Source organism: Pan troglodytes, chromosome 7 (genome assembly GCF_028858775.2).
Source record: "Pan troglodytes isolate AG18354 chromosome 7, NHGRI_mPanTro3-v2.0_pri, whole genome shotgun sequence".
Lineage (NCBI taxonomy): Eukaryota > Metazoa > Chordata > Mammalia > Primates > Hominidae > Pan > Pan troglodytes.
The window spans coordinates 44,238,173-44,259,121 of record NC_072405.2 but is presented as its reverse complement, the minus strand read 5'-3'; the positions used below and the strand labels follow the sequence as shown (position 1 = coordinate 44,259,121).

At 36.9% G+C, this 20,949-nt stretch overlaps 1 long non-coding RNA gene across 1 annotated transcript in view; it reads right to left on the bottom strand.

Moving 5' to 3' along the window:
- The window catches only part of LOC134810738 (uncharacterized), a 30,804-nt gene extending 26,283 nt beyond the window's left edge, over positions 1-4,521 (bottom strand). Inside the window, exon 1 of the long non-coding RNA XR_010159367.1 lies at positions 4,268-4,521. This is a non-coding gene — a long non-coding RNA (uncharacterized LOC134810738). The remainder of the gene's footprint in view (positions 1-4,267) is intronic.
- Positions 4,522-20,949: the final 16,428 nt, after the last annotated feature.

The following is a 20,949-nucleotide window of genomic DNA, read 5'->3' as shown; positions in this document are numbered from 1 at the left end:
TGGTATTTGAAGTCCTGAGATCACATGAGACCACCAAGGGAGTGCGTATTAATAGAGGAGAGGACTAAATTCTGCATCCTGAGCTACCTTAAATCATTCACACATAATTAAGCCACACAGCAATCCCATGACATGACTAAATTATTATCCCTACTTTGTACATGAGACAAACAATGCTCAGAAGTCAACTTCGTCATCAAACGTCACACCTCTGTGAGTACTTAAATCAGGATTTGAACCGAACTCTGGACTTCAGAGCACATCTCTTTAATATTCCAAAATTAAGGCTCCATGCCACTGCCCCATAAGCTTCCCCCTGTGTTGCAGCTTCAGGCAGGACTCTCAGAGCCGCCACTGCAGAGCTCTATTCCCAAGGTTCTTCCTGGGTCACTTGGCTTTCATTCTGCTCCCGTCCACACCTTCTGAGAATCTATTAAGCTATTGGCTGAAGAACTAAAAGGAAGTAGAATTTGCTAAAAGAAACGAGGAGGAATATAATACAAATATTTGTTTAATATAGGATGCTGCTGAAGCTTGTATATTTGATCTTGCCAGATCTCATGTTGAAATTTGAACCTCTGTATTAGAATGGAGCCTAGTAGGAGGCGTTCGAGTCATGGAGGCAGATGCCTCGTGAATGTCATGGTGCCCTCCTCTAGGTAATGAGTGAGTTCTTACTCTATTAGTTCTTTCTTTCTTTCTTTCTTTTTTTTTTTTTTTTTTTTGAGACAGGGTCTTACTTTGTCACCCAGGCTGGAGTGCAGTGGCATGATCTCAGATCACTGCAACCTTGATCTCCTGGGCTTAAGCAAAAAAAAGCAAAAATTTTTGCATTTTTGGTAAAGACAGGGTTTTGCCATGTTGTCCAGGCTAGTCTCAAACTCCTGAGGTAAACCAGTCCACCCGCCTTGGCCTCCCAAAGTGCTGAGATTACAGGCATGAGCCACGGTGCCTGACCCTTACTCTATTAATTCTTGTGAGAGGTAGTTGTTCATAAAAGATCCTAGTGCCTATTCCCTCTCTCTCTTGATTTCTCTCTTGCTGTGTGGTCTGCCTATGCCAGCTCTCCTTCACCTTCTGCCAGAGGTCCTCACCAGAAGCAGAGGATGGGCCATGTTTCTTGTACAGCCTGCAGAACTGTAAGCCAAATAACCTCTTTCCTTTATAAAGGAATACCAGCTTCAAGTATTCCTTTGTAGCAACACAAATGGACTAAGACAGATTCTGTCTATCTTACACTAATAATGCTAATGTTTATAATATTACTATTAAAACATCTGTGAAAAGTAGTTTGAAATGTATTGGCATAATTATTGGATGGGTAGGTAAACTTTAAAATTAAGCTATTTCAAAAGCAAAATTTATTTGCATGTATATGCATACATGTGTATGTACATGTTAAACACACATATATATATACTGATACCACACCCCAAAAAGCATGGAAAGATGATTAATAGTCCTCCATTATGCATCAATATGTAGAGTTGCTGTGGCCCAATTGGTAAATTTTTAAACAGGTGGCATTATAATCCATTTTAGCACTGAACACTTTGGAGTTGCTCTACTGTTCAAATTAAAAGTATAAGGCCCCAACATGACACTAGGAAGTGAGGCCAAGTGTCTAGCATTAACGAGAAGACAAGTCAAGAGAAGCAAAAGGCTTTCTGTTCAAAAGCAGCAGAACCACATGGTGTTTGTAAGATACTATGATATGAAGAAAACAGGTTGTCAAAACACAACCTTGAGGCTCAGGCACTCATAAAGCCATGATGTAGCTCTGAACATGCTTTAAATTTCCTCAAACGTACCTGTGAAAATATCTAAGGAAGCCATTGTACATTTATCAGTTCTGGTGAACTTTTCATTCAGCCTCTTATTAACAAAAAGTTTAAAGTTATTTTAATGGAATATCAATAAAAACAGGAAGCACAAAAGAACAGTGAGGGTTTTACAGTGGTTCGAATGATCCTGTGTCATATACAAAATTCTATGATTGTTTATGATGCATCCTTATCTAATCAATTTACACAAAAGGTTTATTATACATATTTATGTGTGTGTGTATATACACACCATATATATACAAACCATATATATACATATATACATTATATGTATATGTATATGTGTGTGTATATATATACACATATATATACACACATATATACACACACATATATATACACACATATATATACACATATATATACACACATATATAACATATATACATATATATACACATATATATACACATACATATATATATATATGTATATATATATATATGGTTTGATAACAGTGCTTAGAAATTTGGCCCCCAACCCCTTAGCTAGAGTGAATAAATTCAAAGCTAGTCTCACACTATATTAGAGTTTCCACGGGAAAAGCAAGTTGACTAATCACGCTTCTGCCAGGAATGTAAATTGCTGTGTGTGTAGGGCCTCCCCTCATGTTGTTTTGCACCAGGATTCTAAATAAGCATAGGCCTGTTGCCATAAAAGAAAGTCAGCCAGTCAAATCCTGCCACCTCCACTACAAAGATATATGAAGACTTCCTCTTCCTGATCATCAATTCACACTCACCAAGCATGTAAGACAATGTCCAAGGCTCTCACTCTGGAGTCTGGGTAGGAGAAAATGATAGCTGTGCATTCACCTGTGCCCCACCAGCCCGACTGCATGGGGAGAAGTCAGCAGAACAGCTCTGGGTCCAGCTGCTTGGGCTGGTATTGAAAAATGTTGAATAATCAAATTGCCCATTTCTGCTCAATTGCTCTAATTTATTATCCCAGGCATTCTGAATGCTAATGAAAACCACCTATCATACCAGTCCATGTCACTCTACTTTATGATCTTATTAAAATCTCTGCATTTCTTAGCCCTGTGACAACAAATAGAGAGTGGGACAGCTGTCCTCCTGCCTCCAGTGTGGTTCAGACACCTGCCCTGCCACTGCTAACGGCTGAATGATTTAGGCCAAATGAGCAGCCTTGGAGTGATATTTTTATACTCGTGACAGGATTATATAACTTAGAGAAAGGCCGTTAGTGAATACAAAGGAATAAGCAGGATGGGGAAGCAGGTGAAAAATGGGCAAGTAAATCTTTGGGTCTGACTCTTCATAATAAAATGCCCTTCACGTTTAGATTTAATGAGCTGGTTATCTCACCAAAAGGGAAGGGGGAAGCTGTCGCCCAAGCTTCCCAGCTTTTCTCAAGATGCACCCAATTATAAAGGGAGACCAGGCAAATGCGGCAGGCGACGGACTCCTGGCTCTGAAGGGTGCTCGGTGGCAGAGTAGCCAGAAAGCCGTCCAGTGGGAGCGATTAGCAGCCCTCAGATCTCCAAGGCTATGGCTGGGAAGGGAAACATGGAGTTCATATTTGTGGCCCAAATATGATTGAAGCTAATGAATCTACAGCAATTTAGGCTTTTAGCGTGTGTATCAGTTTTTGTGCCCTCTTCATTGAAATGGAAATAACACAATTTTGCTAACACCATATGGTGAGAGCTATTTGACAGAGAAGCCTAAAGCCACGTCCTCTGGGGCAGGGAGGGGCGGCACCTCACTATTCTTCATCTCAACATTGTTATTTAGTATTAACTATGAAAACCATATGACATGAAAGCCTCCAGAGAAAAAGTATTACTACCATTTACCATTCAAGAAATACATGCATTTAGTTCCCTCTTGGACATGATTCATTTGTAAAAGAAAAAATATATTTGATATTTATGTGCATATAGTAATTACCATTTCTCAAATTTCTATGCATTTTAGTTTCAGAGCAAACGTTAGCTTTTGTTATCGATGAGGCTCACATAAATTTATGTAGTTATAAGTGACATATATGCAGTATATATGTGTATATATAAACACATGTATATATAAATATACAAAACCCCTTAATGCTCCCTAACCTTATCCACTTATGGATACTAAGTTGAATGCCTACAGGTCAGACCCTACATTTGCGGTATTAATAACTTCCTCTTGCTGAATAGCAGGAGCTTATTGTCTTACTCCAGGTACTCCCAAGAGAGTTGTAAACAGGAGATGGAATTTGTTTTACATTTACTTTGGGCTCTGGGTTACCCCTGTGCTTCCCTGCCAGCCCACTAGGTATTAATGCTTACCTCAGTTGATGGAATTTAAATCTGCTCAAAAAGAGTGCTGCCAACCCTTTTTTAAACTTCCAACCCTCTCACCTCCGCTCCACCCCCAAGCACACACACACAAGTCACAGACTTCTGTGCTCACCTCTTTACTGTTTAGAATTCTCAGCTTTTCTTTCCAGATGTCTGATGTTCATCTCTCTCTGGCTTGCAGAGAAATTCCTGCCTCTCTCTTCTCTGGGATGATGATTTTTTAGCTGAGGGAATGGGGAGCTGGTTATAACAGTAGGGTATCTTCCAGCACTGGTATTTGCCACCACCCCCAAAAACACAGTTATTGAATGTTTAATACACCTCTCCTCCCAAGGGAGCTGAGTCACTCTCAGGGAGCTAAGTTGGGATGCATTTAAACACAGCCTCAGCTTACTTAGAAATACTCTTCCCTCTGACTTAGCCACTATTATTAAGCCAGCTCCTTCCTTCCTTCTGGTGATGTTTTTCATCAAAGCCATATCGTTCCTCCCCTGCAATCTGGTTTCTATCAGGGTCTATTCAATTCCTCATAAATATCTGTACTTCTCTGAATCCCAGTTGTGGTCAGCTTTTATATTCTTACCCATTGGCTTCTTGCTCCCAGGCAAATTATGGAATGTGGTTATTCTTAGTAGTGGGAGTTAAAAAAAAAAAGTTTGTTTTCTTAAATGCACATTCTTGCAGATCTTTGAGCTATACTCAGTTGGAAGCATAACCAGATGGGGAGAGGGATTCGAGGAAAAGCAAATAAAAGAGAGCAAGTGAGTGTGGAACTAGCTAGCCCTGAGATTAATTTATCTGTGTATTCACTAAATAATATGTTAAGATCCAAGCCAAACAAGGAGAAACATTGTAAACAATAACTTTGGGATGTTAAACCTTAGCCTAATGATCATGTCAATATTGACCATGGAGATACTGCATTGTCAAATTTGTTAAACATTTAACCAAAAACTGAGACAAAGGGAAATCTGGTTGTCTATTCTATGGGTCGCTTGCCATTCAGACTTTGTTTTGTATGTCTGGAGGTGCACAGTTGAATGCCAGGAAAGCACAATTGTTTTAATATTAGTTTCTCTCAGCTTTTTTATTCTACTCACTACTGGAAATAGCAGAAGGAGAAAGACAGGATGCTGCATGAAATCTTACTCAGTGGGCCAAAATCAAGCCTATCTTGGCCTATTTCAACTCTCCTTGAGCCCAGGAATTCAAGGCTGCAGTGAGCTTTGATTGCACCACTGTACTCCAGCCTGGGTGACAATGAGACCCTGTCTCTAAAAGAAAAAAGTAAAGAAAGAAAAATACAAAATATCAATATAGACAATGGCATAGATGTTTAAAGAGGAGGAAGAGGAGACACATTAACATTCCTCAGAATTTCATTATATAGGCTATCATTTCCTTTGCCAGCATTGAGACACTGCATAGAAAAAATGGAGCTGATAGACGGTGAGCTTGACCATAATGAGAGCAGTTTTCCAGTGTTGTTAAAGAACTTAGAAATAAATTGGTGGCATACATTTTAAAAACAAAACTATGCAAAGGAAAATATTGAGGCAACTATTAACTCTAAGGAAGACCAAAAGTGATAAAAGAAGACAATGTGATCTGCCCCACTTGGCTCAGCTGTAAAAACTGAATATTTAATGAATGAATATATTAGGAGGATAGAGCTGTTGGTAGAAGTTATGTGGAAGTTGTAAGAGTTAAATCATCTTTCATCAAAGAAAGTTTAAAAGTATCTAAAACTTAAAATTTAAGAAGTAGCAATGTTGTTATATTTAGAAACATGGAGGTAAACCGAAGAAAACTAAGAGTTCAAAACAGCTCCCTCTGCTGAATAAATTGAATGGGAATGGGTGAGTCAAAGAATTGTTTATCATTAGAATAAGTCTTGTAGATCACTTGATTCTTTTCAAGTATGCACATATATTTTGATAAAAATAAAAGCTAAATTCAAAGTTTTCTAAAAGCCTCAAGACAGGAAAAGCGAAGTTTCTCTAGCTTGCAAGATATGCTACAGTTCCAGGAATCCAGACTAGTGGAAGGAACAAAAGGGATTCTTCTTCCCCTTATATCTCTCTTTAGGAATAAGGAGCCCTCTCCCAGAAGGCCTCCAGGAGGTCTCTTCTCATATTCTACTGTCTAGAACTGGGCCAGATACCCACCTGTTAACCAATTGCTGGCAAGGAAATGGGACACTATAATTAACTTAGACTAATCAGAATTTAATTCCAAGTCATATGGAAGATGGTGAAACAACACCCAAACACAATAGAAATAGGAAGAACAGAATCAGTTGAGTGGTCAACCAAAAGTGTCTCTCAGCACATAAAATAATTATTCTAAGACCCACCCTTGATTGTCTTTTGTCTTGAATCAGTGGAGGAATGCTGAAAGGCTGTAGGAGTAAGACCCACTTGGGACCTTATCGTGAACACATTCAGGATTTATTGTTTATGGGCTTTAGGCCTATACTCATGATAAAGGAAGTGTCATGTACTTAATGTCAATGGAACTGTGTGTTATTCACTTGCATTTAGTTTTTACAAAGGGCATCTGTTTTTTGTTGTTGTTGTTGTATGTTCATTGTCAGCATGCATAGGTTACAGTCCTGTGGTTCTGACAACCAATATTGTTTTACCAACTGCCTGAGATGTTTAAAGAATGTGTAAACTACATGTCTGTGATATGTACGAAGAAAGGACATGGACTCTTAGAAACCACATACTTCCTGAGAATGCTCTTCCAGAAGCCATACTTCCTGAAAGACTGGGCCTGCTTAGGGGAATTGTGCACGTAGTAGCAAACTGCATGGCTTTGGAGCACATACACTGCCTAATCCATGCAGTAGACAACCTATGTGGCTGTGTTCAGCAGCCTGTGTGAAGGCCATCTTTTAGAAACTCAAGCATAGACAGTGAATGCTAACTTGAAGACATGTCTGACAGCTAAGTGATGCAAGGAAGAATTTTGATAACAGGCTCAAAGTTGGGTAGCTACCACCTTGGGCAATCAATATGTATCCCTGTATCTTGGCCCCATCACTCAATAGCTATTGAATAAGTCATTTAGATACTCTAAAACCCAGTTTCTCATTTGTAAAATGAAAGAAGAAATATTAATCATCCAACATTTATAGAACTGTTAATTAATACATTTGCATCACAATTTCAAGAACATAGTTATCCAATAAATGCTTACCATTTGTTATTCATACCTCAGTATTGCTTTCAATACTATGCATGAAATAATGCATGTGCAGTGTTGAACAAACTGCCTGGAAAAGAGTAGCAGTGCCCCTGCTAAATTATCCAGAAAAGCTTTATTGGCAACTAAAGTGATGTAAAAGGTGCTGCCTGGAATTAGGCACCTGGTAGCCCCACATAGGAATATTTAATAACTGCTAGATATTATTATTGCTATTGATAATGTCCCATCCATCTTCTCAAAGGCCAGTTGTGTGATCTGCTCCTACTCCTTATGCAGATACTTCTTGGGCTACATACTACTAAGTCTTTCAAGGAGTCTTTGGTGTTTATTTTAAATCAAGTTCATGGCAGAATAGAGAAGAGGACCCCTGATAGAATTTACTGTTGAGACTCCTACCCTAGGGAAAATTGTGAATTTCATTTTCACAAAGGACAGATTGATAGGCTGAATTGTCCTCAAATATAAAACTTTAAGTGGAAGATAACCAATGAATTCAACTTATTGTATTTCTCAATTAACATCATTTGATGCCAATATTAATAATCTGGAAGATCCCTGACTAGATGCCCTACAGAACACAGTTGAAAGCACCAGGATAAGCAAAGCAGCCGCGCAGCTGAGAGCTATCTACCACCCATTTTTCTCAAGCGCCATCTACTGAATTGCAGTCCAAACTGCAACACCAAAAAATGCTTTGCTGTTCTCCCCTCTGTAAAACCAAGGGAAGGATTCAACAATGAAACCTGTACAGAGCCTTAGCCCTCTGAAAACTTCCAGAAATGAAGTTAAATGAATATATTCAATTTACACCAACCCTCCCAGATAAGAAAGAATCAGTGCAAGATGACTCCTTTACCTCCAAATGAGCCCAACAGCTCATCAGCAATAGTTCTTAACCAGTCCAAAATAACAGACATGAAATTAAGAATCCTGATGGCAAGGAAGCTCATCGAGTTTGAAAAGAAAGTTGAAATTCAATCTAAGGAAGCCACGGAGACCAGTAAAATGATTCAGGAGCTGAAAGATGAAATAACCATTTTAAGAAAGACCCAAAATGAACTTAGGTTTAAGTTCTTAATCCATCTTGAGTTGATTTTTGTATAAGGTGAGAGATGAGGATCATTTCATTCTCCTACATGTGGCTAGCCAATTATCCCAGCACCATTTGCTGAAAAGTGTGTTCTTTATGTTTTTGTTTGCTTTGTTGAAGATCTATTGGGTCTAAGTATTTGGGTTTATTTCTGGGTTTTCTGTTCTTTTCCTTTGGTTGATGTACCTATTTTTATACCAGTACCATGCTGTTTTGGTGACTATGGCCTTATAATATAGTTTGAAATCAGGTAGTGTGATGCCTCTAGATTTGTTCCTTTTGCTTAGTCTTGCTTTGGCTATGTGGGCTCTTTTTTAGTTCCATATGAATTATAAAATTGCTTTTTCTAATTCTGTGAAGAACGATGGTGGTATTCTGATAGGGATTGCGCTGAATTTGTAGATAGTTTTTGGCAGTATAGTCATTTTCACAATATTGATTCTGCCATTCCATGAGCATGGGATGTGTTTCCATTTGTTTGTTTCATCTCTGATTTCTTTCGGCAGTATTTTGTAGTTTTCTTGTAGAGATCTTTTGACTCCTTTGTTAGGTATATTCCTAAGTTTTTGTTTGTTTGTTTGTTTGTTTTTTGGCAGGTATGATAAAAGGGGTTGAGTTCTTGATTTCATTCTCTTCTTAGTCACTGTTGGTGTATAGAAGAGCTACTGATTTGTGCACGTTAATGTTGTATCTGGAAACTTTGCTGAATTCTTTTATCAGTTCTAGGCGCTTTCTGGAGGAGTCCTTAGGGTTTTCAAGGTAAACAGTCATATCATCAGCAACCAGTGACAGTTTAACTTCCTCTTAACTGATTTGGATGCCCTTTATTTTTTTCCTCTTGTCTGATTGCTCTGGCTAGGACTTCTAGTAACTATGTTGAAGAGGAGTGGTGAGAGTGGGCATCCTTGTCTTGTTCCAGTTCTCAGAGGGAATGCTTTTATCTTTTCCCCATTCAGAATTATGTTGGCTGTGGGTTTGCTATAGATGGCTTTTATTACATTACAGTATGTCACTTGTATGCTGATTTTGCTGAGAGTTGTAATCATAAAGGAATGCTGGATTTTGTCAAGTGCTTTGTCTGCATCTATTGAGATGATCATGTGATTTTTGTTTTTAATTCTATTTATGTGGTGTGTCACATTTATTGACTTGCATATGTTAAACCATCCCTGCATCCCTGGTATGAAACCCTTGATCATGGTGGATTATCTTTTTGATATGTTTTTGGACTCAGTTAGCTAGTATTTTTTTAAGGAATTTACCGTCAATCTTCATCAAGGATATCAGTCTGTAGTTTTCTTTTTTGGTTATGTCCTTTCCTGGTTTAGGTATTAGGGTGATGCTGGCTTCATGGAATGAATTAGGGAGGGTTTCTTCTTTCTCTATCTTGTGGGATAGCGTCAAAAGAATTGGTACCAATTCTTCTTTGAATGTCTGGTAGAATTCTGCTGTGAATCCGTGTGGCCCTGGACTTTTTTTGTTGGTAATTTTCTAATTACCATTTCAATCTCATTGCTTGTTATTGGTCTGTTCAGGGTATCTAATTCTCCCTGATTTAAGCTAGGAGGGTTGTATTTTTCCAGGAATTTATCCATCTCTTTTAGGTTTTCTAGTTTATGTGCATAAAGGTGTTCATAGTAGCCTTGAATGATTTTTTTGTATTTCAGTGGTGTCAGTTGTAATGTCTCCTGTTTCATTTCTTACTGAGGTTATTTGGATTTTCTCTCTTCTTTTCTTGTACAATGTTGCTAATGGTATATTATTTTTCTTTTCAAAGAACCAGTTTTTGTTTATCGTTTATATTTTTTTGGTTTCAATTTCATTTAGTTCTGCTCTGATCTTGGTTATTTCCTTTCTTCTGCTGGGTTTGGGTATGGTTTGTTTTTGTTTCTCTAGTTCCTTGAGATGTGACCTTAGTTTTATTTGTCTTTGCTGGATTGTGTTAATTCAAAGACCTTGTCTTCGAGCTCTGAATTTCTTTCTTCTACTTGCTTAATTCCATTGCTGAGACTTTCCAGAGCATTTTGCAATTCTAAAAATGTGTCCAAAGTTTCCTGAAATTTTTATTGTTTTTTATTTAAGCTATCTATTTCCATGAATATTTCTCCCTTCACTTCTTGTATCATTTTTTTGGATTTCCTTGCATTCGGCTTTGCCTTTCTCTGGTGCCTTTTTGATTAGCTTAATAACTAACCTCCTGAATTCTTTTTCAGGTAAATCAGGGATTTCTTCTTGGTTTTGATCCATTGCTGGTGAATTTGGGGGTGTCAAAGAGACTTGTTTTGTCATATTACCAGGGTTGGTTTTCTGGTTCCTTCTCATTTGGGTAGGCTCTGTCAGAGGGAAAGTCTAGGGCTGAAGGCTGTTGTTCAGATTCTTTTGTCCGATGAGGCATTTCCTTAATGTAGTACACACCCCCTTTTCCTATGGATGTGGCTTCCTGTGAGCTGAACTGCCATGATTGTTGTCTCTCTTCTGGGTCTAGCCCCCCAACAAGTCTACCCAGCTCTGGACTGGTACTGGTGTTGTCTCCACAGAATCCTATGATGTAAACTGTCTATGGGTCTCTCAGCTGTGGATACCAGCACCTGTTCTAGTGGAGGTGGCAGAGAGTGCAATGGACTCCATGAGGGTCTTTAGCTTTGGTGGTTTAATGCCCTATTGTTGTGCTAGTTGGCCTCCTGCCAGGAGGTGGCATTTTCCAGAAAGCATCAGTGTGGAGAGGGACCAGTGGTGGGTGGGGCCATAGAACTCCCAAGATTATATGCCCTTTGTCTTCTGCTACCAGGGTGGGTAGGGAAGGACTATCACATGGGGGCAGGGTTAGGCATGTCTGAGGTCAGACTCTCCTTGGGCAGGTCTTGCTGTGGCTGCTGTGGGGGTGGGGGTGGGATTCCCAGTTCACTGGAATTGTGTACCTAGGTACCTAGGAGTATTATGGCTGCCTCTGTGGAGTCATGGCAGGTTGTCAGGAAAGAGAGAAAGCCAGCAGTCACAGGCCTCACCCAGCTCCCATGCAAACTGAAGGGCCAGACTCACTCCCACCATGCCCACTCCCAGCCTCGCTAACAGCCCTGAGCCTGCCAGGTGGAGGGTGAGCTGGGCTTGAAAATTTGCCTGAGGCTATCTGCCTCCCAGCTGCAAAAGAAAAGGGCTTTAGTTCTTCCCCTGCCTGTGAATTCTGGATGCCCAGTTCACACACTTTCCAGAGTTCTGTCTAGGAGACTTCTCACCCCATTCAAATTGTTACGAAGTTCAGCTAGAGAATGCTTTCTTCCTGTAGAGTTTTACCCCCTGCTCCTCTGGCCACTCTCCTGATGGATCCCTGTGGTGCCAGGCAGGAATGGGCTGCTGGGGACCCAGCAAGGTCCTGGGGCCTTTTTGCTTCTTCTCCACCTCTGTATTTCACTTGGCTCTCTAATTTGACTCAGCTTCATGTAAAGTTGGAAACTTCTCCCGCACACAGACCTTCGTCTTGTCCAGTGGGGGTGCATATTTGGGAGAGGAGGGTCTCCCTTTCCCAATTTCCCAGTTTGGGCATTCACATTATTTGAGGTGTCTCCTGGGTGCTGTAGGAACAGCCCGCTTCCTTCTTTCCTTCTCGGGATTGCTGGTTTGTTCTTGCAGTTGATCTGGAGATAAAATTCACAATGCAAACGTCCACATGCTGCTCTGTCTGGAGCTGCAATCTAGTCCTGCCTCCCATCCGCCATGATCCCCCTATTCCACATTCTGGATCAGTTACATTTCTAGTGCTAAACTGCCATATGAAGGTAGTGGCTACTGAATTAAACAGTGCAGATCTAGAGGCCATAAAATATACTTTAAATCAATAAAATTAAGAAGGACAATGAAGGGTAATAATAAAGGGTACAATCCAACAAGAAGCCTTAACTATTCTAAATATATGTGCACCCAAAGTTGGAGCACCCAGATTCATAAAACAAGTTTTTCTTAGCCTATGAAAAGACTTAACCACACAATAATGGTGGGAGACTTCAACGCTCCACTGATAGTGTTAAATCATCAAGGCGGAAAACTAGCAAAGAAACTCTGGACTTAAACTCGATACTCAACAAATTGGACTTAATAAACAGCTATAGAATGCTCAACCCCAAAAGCAAAGAATATATGTTCTTTTCATCTGCACATACAATATAAGATTGACCACATTCTTAGTCATAAAGCAAATCTCAAGAAATTTTTTAAAAAGTGCAGCTATACCAAGCACATACTCAGACCACAGTGCAATAAAAACAGAAATTGTCATCAAGAAGATCTCAACTATACAAATACATAGAAATTAAACAATTTACTCATGAATAACTTCTGGGTGAACATTGAAATTAAGTCAGAAACCAAAAAAAAATTGAAAGCAGTGAAAATAGGAACACAGTTTACCAAAAATTTCTCAGATGCAGCCAAAGCAGTGTTAAAAGGAGAGTTTATATCCCTAAACACCTTCATGAAGAAATTAGAAATATCTCAAATTAGCAATCTAATTTTTTACCTTAAAGGAACTAAAAAAAAAAAAAATCCCAAAGCTATCAAGGAAAAACAATAACTGAAATTAGAGAAGAATGTAATGAAATTGAGATGCAAAAATTCCTACAAAAGATCAATAAAACCAAGAGTTTGTTTTGTGAAAAAGCAAATAAGACTGATAGACTGGTAGCAAGATTAACAAAGAAAAAGGAAAAGAAGATCCAAATAAGCACGATCAGAAATGACAAAGGCAATATTACCACTGATCCCACAAAAATACAAAAGATTCTCAGACTAGTGTGGAGCAACTCTATGCAAATAAATTATAAAATCTAGAGGAAATGGATAAATCCTGGATGCATACAATCTCCCAAGATTAAATCAGGAAGAGATTTGAAACCCTGACTAGACCAATATAAATTTCTGAAATTGAATAAATAATAAAGAATCAACCAATCAAAATAAGCCCTGAACCATATAGATTCACCACTGAATTTTACCAGACATACAAAGAAGAATTGATACCAGTCCTACTGAAATTATTCCAAAAAAAAATCAGTGAGGAGAACCTCCCCCCAACTCATTCTATGAAGCAAGCATCAGCCTGATACCAAAATCTGCAGAGACACAACAATAAAAGAAGACATCAGGCTACTCTCCCTGGTAAACATAGATGCAAAAATCTTCAACAAAATATTAGCAAACTGAATCCAGCAGTACATCAAAAAGTTAATACATTACAATAAAGTAGGCTTTATTTCTGGGATACAGGTCTGGTTCAACATACACAAAACAATAAATGTGATTCACCATGTAAACATAATTGAAATAAAAAACTACATGATATTCTCAATAGAGAAAAAGCTTTGGATAAAACACAATATTCCTTCATAATACAAACCCTCAACAAACTAGGTATCAAAGGATTATACCTCAAAATCATAAGAGCCATCTATGACAAACCCCCACCCAACTTCACGCTGAATAGGAAGAAGCTGGAACAGTTCTGCTTGAGAACTGGAATAAGACAAAGATATCCACTCTGACTACTCCTATTCAGCATAATACTGGAAGTTTTAGCCAGAACAATCAGGCAAGAGAAAGAAAGAAGAGGCATCCAAATAAAAAAAGCCAAACGATCTCTCTTCATTGATAATATAGTTCTATACTTAGAAAACTCTAGCAACTCCACCAAAAGGTTATTTAGAACTGATAAACAATTTTAGTAAGGCTTATACATTGATGCAAAATCAATACAAAGCTCAGGAGCATTTCCATATACCAATAATATCCAGTCTGGGAAAGTCAAATCAAGAACACAATTCTATTTACAATAGCCTCAAAAAATAAAATACCTAAGACTACAACAAACTAAGGAGGTAAAGTATATCTACGGGAAGAACTATAAAACGCTGCTGAAGTAAATCAGAGATGGCATTAATAAGTTGAAAAACATTCCACATTCATGGATAGGAAGAATCAATATCAATGGAATAGCCATACTTCCCAAAGCAATTTGCAGATTCAACACTATTCCCATTAAAATACCAACATCATTCTTCACAAAATAGGAAAATACTATTCTAAAATTCATATGGAATCCAAAAGAGCCCAAATCACCAAAGCAATCCTAAGCAAAAAGAACAAAGCTGGAGGCATCACACTACCAGACTTCAAATCATATTACAAAACAACAATAAACCAAACAGTATGGTAAAGGTACAAAAAAAGACACATAGGCAAACTGAACAATATAGAAAACTCAGAAATAAAGCCTCACATCTCCAATCACCTGATCCTCAACAAGGCTGTCAAAAGCAATAGGCAAAGGACTCTCTATTCAATAAACGGTTCTGGGATTACTGGCTAGCCATGTACAAAAGATTAAATCTGGACCCCTACCTTTAAATTAACCCAACATAGGTCAAAGATTTAAATGTAAGACCTCAAACTATAAAAATTCTTAGAAGACAACCTAGGAAATACTCTTCTCAACATTAACTTTGGCAAATGATTTTTGGCTAAGACCTCAAAAGCAACAAAACAAATATAAACAAGTAAGACCTAAATAAAGAGCTTTTGCACAGCAAGGGAAACCATCAACAGAGTAAACAAACAACTTATATGTGAGAGAAGATATTTGCAAACTATGCACCCAACAAAATCCTAATATCCGGAATCTGTAAGTAACCAATCAACAAGCAAAAAACAACCCCATTAAAACATAGGCAAAGGACATGAACAGACACTTCTTAAAAAAGAAGACATACATGCAGCCAACGAACATGAAAAAATGCTCAGCATTATGAATCATCAGATAAATGCAAATCAAAACCACAGTGAGATATCACCTCACACCACTCAGAATGGCTATTATTAAAAAGTCAAAAAACAACAGATGCTGGCCAGGCTGCAGAAAATAGGACACGTTTATACACTGTTGGTAGGAATGTAAATTAGTTCAGCCAGCCACTGTGGAAAGCAGTCTGGAAATTTTTCAAAGAACTTGAATTAAAACTATCATTTGATCCAGCAATCCCATTACTGGGTATACAGCCAAAGGAAAATAAATTGTTCCATCAAAAAGACACATGCACTCATATTTTCATCATTGTGCTATTCACAATAGCAAAAACATGGAATCAACCCAGGTGTCCATCAGTGGTAGATTGGATAAAGAAAATGTGGTATGTACATACCATTGGATACTATGCAGCCATAAAAAATAATGAAATTGTATCCTTTGCAGCAACACGAATGGAGCTGGAGGTCATAATCCTAAGGAAATTAACACAGAAAAAAAACCAAATTCTGCATGTTCTCACTTACAAGTGGGAGCTAAACATTTAGCACATGTGGACATAAACATGGGAACAGTAAGCAGCATAGACCATTGGGGGGATGGGAGGGAGGGAGAATTGGGTTGAAAAACTACCTATTGGGTCCTATGCTCACTACCTGGATGATGGGATTCATACCTCAAACCTCAGCATCACACAATATTCCCATGTAACAAATCTGCATGTGTACTCCATGTATCTGAAATGAAAGTTGAAATTAAATAATAATCTGGATAATATCCTACTTAGGAAATCAGATTTTAGGCAACGTCAACCATGTATAACAGAAGAATAACATTTTTTTTATTGGAAAGGAATCCAAAAAAACTCTAAAATCAATGTGCTGTGTAAATGATTCCGTTACAAGAGGTCAGTAGGATTTCTCTTTCCGTTATCAGTTATTACATATAGTGCATTCTTTAAAAAAAAAATCTTAGGCACTTTACTTTCTGGTATTGGCAGTTTTCTTATTGATTGAGAAGCTGTAATTTCTTATAGAACAGTAATGATATAAAGAGGATCTGGGTAACTTGCTACAGTTTAAAACATCACATACAGGCTTAGACAATTTAGACTCTAAAGAGCTGTGCAGGGTGTCATTGCTAAGAGACTGTGTTTGAATTCTGAAGCCCAGTTGACTTGAAATTCTGAAAATTGAATCATCTACTCTACCTACTTTGCACCATTATTCTGAAAATCATGTGAGCTCAATGATTTTAGTGTCCCTTATTGAATAAAAGCAATGCCATACATTGGCACAGCACTTTATGATTTATAAGAGGCTTTGCCTCACTCTTAGGTATACTGATTTGGAAGAGATGATATTTCATCTTAGAGGCACTATTTGCAGGAATTTTTGTTCTTTTTGAGCATAAACAGAAACATGAATGGTTGCTTAGAAGTAAAAATGTAAGAATGTAATTAGGAATAAAATGATTGCTGTACTATTTATCCGTTAAACTCTTTAGGTTACATTTATGTACTCACCAAATTCTTTTAATTATGTTTTAAGATGGAAAAATAATGTGGGACATCATGCATGTTAAACATACCAAATCATAAGAAAAAGTATGTACTAAAAAATAAAATACCCTATCATGTTTAAATACTCAATTCGCCTCCACAGAGACAACTATAATTAAAAGTTCCTTAGCACTTATTTTTCCTCTATTAATTTATTTTTAATTGACAAATAATAATTGTGTATATTTATGGTGTACAATTTGATACATTGAAATATGTGTACATTGTGGAACGGTTAAATCAGGTTAATTAACATATGCATAATCCCACATATTTACCATTCTTTTGTGTTGAAAACACTTAAAGACTACTCTGTTAGCATTTTCAAGTATACAATACATTGTACTATGTCCACATTGATGTACAATGGGTCATTGAACATATTCTGCCTAATTGAAATGTTTTATCTTTTGACCAACATCTCCCTAAGCCAGGTCTCTCTCCAACCCCCTCCCCCAGCTCCTGGTGCCACTATTCTACTGTCTGCTTCTGTGAGTTTGACTTTTTTAGATTCCACATCCTAAGTGAGACTGTGCATATTTCTTTCTGTTCCTGGCTTATTTCACTTAACATCCTGCAGGTTCAGCCATAGTGTCACAAACACCAAGATTTCTCTCATTTTTTAAGGCTGATTGGTATTCTATTGTATATATAATACATACCACACTTTCTTTTTCCATTCATCTGTTGATAGGCACTTAGATATTCCAATCTTAGGTATTGTGAATAATCTTGCAGTGAACATCGGAGTGTAGCTATCTCTACAATAATCCTTTCATTTCACTTGGATGTATACTCAGTAATAGGATTGCTGGATTATAAAGTAGTTCTATTTTTAGCTTCTTGAGAAAACTCAGTAGTGTTTTCCATAACAGCTGTACTAATTCACATTCACACCAATGGTGTGCAGGTGTTCCCTCCTCTCCACATCTCCATTAACACTTGCTATTTTTCATCTTTCTGATAATAGCCATTCTAACAGGTATGAGGTGACATCTCGTTGTGGTTTTAATTTGTGTTTTCCTGATGATTAGTTGTATTGTGCATTTTTTTCATTTACCTTTTGGCCATTTGTATATCTTCTTTTGAGAAATGTCTGTTCAAGCCCTTTGCCCAGTTTTAAAATCAGGTTATTTGTTTTATTGCTATTAAGTTGAGTTCCTTATATGTTTTGGATATTAATCACTTTTCAGATGTATAGTCTGCAAATCTTTTCTCTCACTGCTGTGCAGAATCTTAACAATGAGATAAGCTCATTTGTCAATTTTTTCTTTTGTTGCCTATGATTTTGGAGTCATATCCCCCCCAAAAAAAGTCATTCCCTAGACCGTTGTCATGTAGCTTTTCCTCTGTTTTCTTCTAGTGATGTTACAGTGGCAAGTCTTAATAAGCCTTTAATCCATTTTGAATTGATTTTCGTATGTGGCGTGAGAAAAGGGTACAATTTCATTCTTCTGGATGTAGATATCATTGTCTCAACACCATTTATTAAAGAGGTCGTCCTGTCCCAATTGTGTGTTGTCAGCGTCTTTGTAAAAAAATCAATTGACTCTAAATGTATGTATTTATTTCTGATGTCTCTGTTCCATTCCATTCGTCTGTCTCTATCTTTATGCCAGCACCAATCTGTTTTGATTACTATAACTTTATAGTGTATTCTGAAACCAGGTCATGTGATGCCTCTACTTTTTTTAAAAACATTTTAAATTTTTATGGGTATATAGTAAGTATTTATGGACTACATGAGGTATTTTGATACAGGCATACAATGTATAACAATCACATCAGGGTAAATGGGGTGTCCATCACTTCAAGCATTTATCCTTTTTTTGTGTTACAAACGATTCAATTATACTCTTCTAGTTATTTTAAAATGTACAATAAGTTATCAATGACTCTAGTCACCCTTTTGTGACTACAGTCTTATTGACCAAATCTTATTCATTTCATCTAACTATAGTTTTGTACACTTTAACCATCCCCGCACCCCTCCACCCACCTCTTACTACCCTTCCTAGATTCTAGTAATCATCATTCTACTCTATATCTCTATAGGTTCAACTGTATCTTTGTTCTATTGTTCAAGATTGCTTTAGCTATTTCAGGTCTTTTGTGATTCCATACTACATTTTGAATCATTTTTCCTATTTCTGTGAACAATGTCATTGGAATTTTAATAGAGACCACAATGAATCTGTATATACTCTTGGGTAGTATAGACATTTTAATAATATTAATTCTTCCAATTCATGAGCACAGGGTATGTTTCCATGTATTTGTGTTTTCTTCTATTTTTTAATCAATATTTTTTTAGTTTTCAGTGTACAGATCTTTCATATCCTTGGTTAAATGCATTCCTAAGTTTTTTTTGGTAGATATTGTAAATAAAATTGTTTTCATGATTTCTTTTTCAGAGAGTTTATTATTGCTATATAGAAATGCTACTGATTTTTGTATGTTGATTTTGAATCAGCAACTTTACTGAATTTATGTTTAAATAGTTTTTTTGGGTGGAGTCTCTAGGGTTTTCCATAGTGTGTAAAGTTACGTCATCTGCAAACAGAGACAGTTTAACTTCTTGCTTTTTGACTAGATATCTTTTACTTATTTCTCTTACCTAATTGTTGTGGCAAGGACTTCCAGTACTATGGTGCATGTAAGTGGCAAAAATGAGTACTTTTGTCTTGTACCTGATCTTAGCAGAAAAGCTTTTAACTTTTCACCATGGAATATGATGTTAGCTGTGGATTCGTCATATATGGTGTTTATTGTGTAGAGGTACATCCTTTAATACTTAAGTTGTTGAGTTTTTTTAATCATGAAAGGACATTAAATGTTGTCAAATGCTTTTTCTGTGTCTGTTGAAATTATCTTTTTTTTCTTCATTCTGTTACTGCAGTATAACATACTTATTGATTTGCATAGGCTGAATAATCCTTGCATCTCCCAAATAAATCCCACTTGCTTATGGTGAATAATCCTTTTAATGATCATCCCACTTGCCTGTGGCTACTGATCCTTTAAATGTTGAATTTGGTTTGCTAGTATTTTGTTGAGGATTTTTACATCCGTGTACATCAGAATACTGGCTTAAAATTTTCTTATTATATTCTTGTCTCACTTTGATGTCAGGGTAATGCTGGCTTTGTAAAATGAGTTTAGAAGGATTCCTTCCTTTTCAATATTTTGGAAGAGTTTGAGGAAAATTGGCATTAATTCTTTAAATGTTTATAGAATTCAGCAGTGAAGACATAAGATCCTGGGCTTTCTTTTTTTGATGGTAGTCTTTATACTATTACTGAGTCAGTTTGCTCACTTATTGCTGGTCTGTTCAGATTTTCTATTTTTTCAGGATTCAGTCTTGGTAGAATATATGTTTCTGGCAATTTATTTCTTCTAGGTTATTCAATTTGTTGGCATATGACTGTTCATAGTTTCTTATGATCTGTTATGTTTTCACACTATTATTTGTAATGTTTCCTCTTTCATTTCTTATTTGATTTATATGAGTCTTATCTCTTTTTTCTTTTGTTAAGCTAAAGTTTTGTCAATTTTGTTTATCTTTTCAGAAATCTAACTAGTTTCATTGAAGTCTAGTGCACTGAAACTAATTTCATTGAAAATTTCTATTATTTTTCTAGTCTCTATTTTATGTATATCTTCTCTGATCTTTATTATTTCCTTCCCTCTACTAACATTGGGCTTAGCTTGTTCTTTTTCAGGATCCTTTGGGTGTAATGTTATGTTACTTATTTGAGACTCTTTTTTCTTTTTTGATGTAGGCATTTGTTGCTATAAACTTTACTCTTAGAACTGCTTTTGCTGCATTCTGTATGCTTTGGTATGATGTATTTCCATTTTCATTCATCTCAAAATATTTTTAAATTTTCCTTTTAACTTTTTTTTGACTTGTATATTTGGAAGCATGCTCTTTAATTTCCATATATTTGTGAATTTTCCAATTTTTCTCTTGTTGCTGATTTTCAGTCTCATACCACTTTGATCAGAATATATACTTGATATGAATCTAGTCTTCTTAAATTTGTTAAGACATGATATGATCTATCATGGAGAATATCCCATGTGTGCTTGAAAAAATAGTGTATTTTTCTACTCTTGGATGGAATGTTTTTTATATGTTGA